The sequence below is a fragment of the Astatotilapia calliptera genome, unplaced genomic scaffold, assembly GCF_900246225.1.
Source record: "Astatotilapia calliptera unplaced genomic scaffold, fAstCal1.2 U_scaffold_2, whole genome shotgun sequence".
In the NCBI taxonomy this organism is placed as follows: domain Eukaryota; kingdom Metazoa; phylum Chordata; class Actinopteri; order Cichliformes; family Cichlidae; genus Astatotilapia; species Astatotilapia calliptera.
In genome coordinates, this window is record NW_020535729.1 from 881,526 (window position 1) to 885,225 (window position 3,700).

The 3,700-nt window shown below is 36.8% G+C and overlaps 1 long non-coding RNA gene across 1 annotated transcript; it reads left to right on the plus strand.

Moving 5' to 3' along the window:
* The first annotated feature begins 1,073 nt into the window (after positions 1 to 1,073).
* LOC113017791 (uncharacterized) lies at positions 1,074 to 3,124 on the plus strand. Its single transcript, XR_003271575.1, has 4 exons — positions 1,074 to 1,118; positions 1,481 to 1,582; positions 2,124 to 2,318; positions 2,554 to 3,124. It is a non-coding gene; the product is annotated as an uncharacterized LOC113017791 (long non-coding RNA).
* Positions 3,125 to 3,700: the final 576 nt, after the last annotated feature.

Genomic DNA, 3,700 nt, shown 5'->3' on the forward strand with positions numbered 1-3,700 from the left:
ACACCCATGTTTCTGCCTGTAGAACTGACCCTTGTATGTGAAATATGTGGAGTGAAACGCTTGGACACTGCCCCCTTAGCTCCAGGTGTGGGGCCCATCCACACTTTGATGGCCTTTCACGGGCCCCACACTTTGATGGTCTTTCATGGCCCCCCCATGGCAGGGGGGGCCATGAAAAGGAAAAAACAAAACGCTTGGACACTGCTAGCGCCCACAGAAATGCAAAGCAGGAGATGAAGCATCGCTGAATATGTTTCCAAACCAACTTCATTCTAAGCCAAAGACTATAAATATGAAGAAGCATATCTTCCCTTTGGTTTCACCTGCACAAGTGCCAAGGTAGGTCTCCCCTGCAGGATTGGTTTTCCCTTCGTCGGGAGCACGTGCTGGGCTCTTCAAAACACGGACAAACAGGATCCCACATTCTTGATATTTAGTTCACAAACACATCTCATAATGACTAACTACTCCTGACATTTTGGAGATGTTTGCTCTTTATACAGTAAAGTTACAGCGGGATACAAATAATATCAGGCTGATCCTGCCACGATTTGTTCCCTTGGTTCAAATCACGGACAAACAGTATCCTACAGTTGTTTATGTTTTTAAGCCCATTTTACACAGAGAGGCATTTTTTGAAAAATATATTGATAGCAATGTTGAATATTATTACACAGGGAAAAAACAACTACATGTAAAATAATTACACCATAACGCCTCTGACTTTCTAAATGGAGGCACAGTAACTGCGTGTGTGTGTGTGTAAGCATGTAAAACCTGAAGATAGTGACAAAATACTGTTAATCTGACTATCTGCCATTCTGCAATTAATCTCATGTAAACAATAACGTGGCGCACAGCGTGACGTGAAAAAATGCTCATACCTGTGACGTTGTGTGACAAACTCTGTATTCCTCGTCCACACGTAAATGCAAAAAACAGGAGTTTTAATTAGTATTCACTTCATTAAAAACAACAAAAATAAAGCTGTCATTCCTTTAAGTGAGTCAAAGCAGCAAATCAACAGTAGTTTGATTTGTAAATAAATCAATTTGTCTGCAATTTCTTCTAGAAGCTGCACAAACACATTAACAATCTTCCAGAAGAATACAGGGAGGGTATGTACCAACTAATTAAAGGGTATTTCTTCTTCGACTTCTTAAACCGTATTGCCATTTCTAAATAAAATTATGCAAAGTTTTCTTCTCTGCCACATGCCCTATTGGTCAGTATGTTCTGAATCATTTCATGCCATATATTAATCTGCTCATTTTGTCGTGTAACTGTCACACTGTAAGAATTTGTTAATGAATTTCTGACACAGAAAACCTTCGCTTTCCAAAGCTCCATCAGTAATGCCTCCTGGTATACCTTGGACAAACAATTGGAAACGAAAACTAAATACTTTTCTACTTTTCAGCTGAAGCAGCTAAAAACCATTCACAGTGAAGCAGCCTGAAACTCTCATTTATCTTTTCAGCTGCTAAAACATTGTTGGTGGCCTATCAAAAACGCCATGAGGATGATAAAATCAACAAATTCTTCAAATGCTTCGTTGATTTCGTGAAACACCCTCATACAGGTATGTGCATAAATACCTGTATGAATTATATAAATTTCACCTTTTCATTATACAATTTCAGGCCAAAATGGTATGAAAAAATAGCATTTATCAGATTTCTTATATCTTTAATAAAAGACAGCTACTAAAATGATTTCATTTGTTTTTTGATAAATAAATTTAAATATTCTTGTAAATGCAGTGGTTATACATTTACCCTCTGAACTTGTTTAGATGACTTTCATAAATATTCTCTACATGACACTGAAAGTTGTACAAAATAATTAAATAATTGGTAGATTAACGGTGCTTCCAGAGTATTTTCCATGGGAGGGACAAAGAAGAGTTTCAACCTCTTGCCAATTCCCCCTTTTTTAACAAATCACACCACATTGTGTACCACAGTATGCATTACTTCATTACATGGTAAATACAACCTCGTTTCTTATCAAGAAGACAAAATTTGCCATCTAGTCATGTGTCTGAGTGAGCGTCCAATCAAAGTAAAAAAAAGTTTTAAAGCTTTTCTGTTAAGTTTTTCCTCTTTTCAAAATGTGTGCAGATGCAGTAAAATTCTACAGTTACTGTACAGCTGAGACCTTCGGGGCGGACAAAGATGTGCTGTACCAAGTAAATTTGTCTCAACAGCTACTGGTGGAGAGCATAGACCTACAGGAATGCAACACTGTCATTGTTTTCTGCCCAATCAACTCTCGTGTTAGGTCAGATGTGGAGGCAGCCATGGCTAAAGCACCAGGTATCATAAAGCTTGGTCACAATAATATAAAGTATGTTCAGTTTTTTATAGTTTTATAGTTTCTCTTTTACTTTACTCACTATCAATATACATATGAATATTTTAATTCAGTTTTCAAGATAATCATGGAAATATCTTTTCTTATGGTTTCAGCCCTCTAACCATCCAAAACAGTAACAATGCAATGGCTTTTTATTTGATTATATTTATTTAGGGATGTTTCTGCTGTGTGCAGGTAATAAAGACATCATCCTGGTTGTGATGCACCATACCCGAAAGACAAACTACTCAACAAGTGGGACAGGATGGTCTCAGATATTTCCAAATGTAATCCTGCATGTTGATGTTCTCTTTCATGAAACTGAGAGAGGATTACTGAGATGTCAGAAGAATGCACAGGCAGTCTGTCAGATACAACAAGGATTACAGAAACACAATGATATTAGTGAACCAACCAACACTGTGGGAGCACAGGGTCCTTTGGCCCTGTCCCAAAGTGAGAGATTGCCTGTTCCACAGAGGCAGGGACCTAATATCCCACATAATCAAAATCCATGTTGGGTTAGTTAGTAAGACAGCTGGTGACACTGACAATGACAAAGACTGTTTAGCTGAGAATAGTTTTAGCTGAGATTTACACTTTGCATGAAAAAAGGATAAACCTAAATAGTCTAAATGAACAACATAATGCTTATTACAATGTTGAGTCTTTACAATATGAGATTTAATGTCACAATTAAATAAATGAAAATGCTCATACTGTAGGTGTTCATGTCAAAATGAATGATTAAATAAAGTCTTGTGATGAGTCCTCAGTTTCCTTTGTGGTAACACTTTATTGTAGCATGCCTATTTTGCATTTGTATGCTGTCTATACAAAAGATTGCATGATGTACACAGCTCTAACAACTTAACAAATGGTATATTGTAATTGTATACAATATGTGTATGAAAACATGAATGATAATGAAACAAAAGTCTACATGAACATCAAGGAATCCTTCAAATGTTATTGATTTTGTTTGTCAATAAATTCTTTGATGTTGAATTCAGGCCCAGGGCCCAAATTATTGTGATACAGAGAATTTAGCTTTTTTTTCCCCAGTGTGCCTGAATGTCAAACCTCTAAAGATTTATATCTATAAATATATACAAAACACAAAAATATCCATGAATTTTTTCATTCAGGACCATTTTGAAACTGAACCTGCCTGGATGCCATCTTGTCTGACTAAGCTGACAGACAACAAACTGAGGAAGGCGGAATCCCAGGAATGAACTAAAGAAACTCCAAACTCTGAAATTTTGTGTTGTTGTTCTAAAGTAGTTGCAGTGGATTGAGCTGTTTCATCCTCAGGTTTCACAACTACTGCTTGCAATAT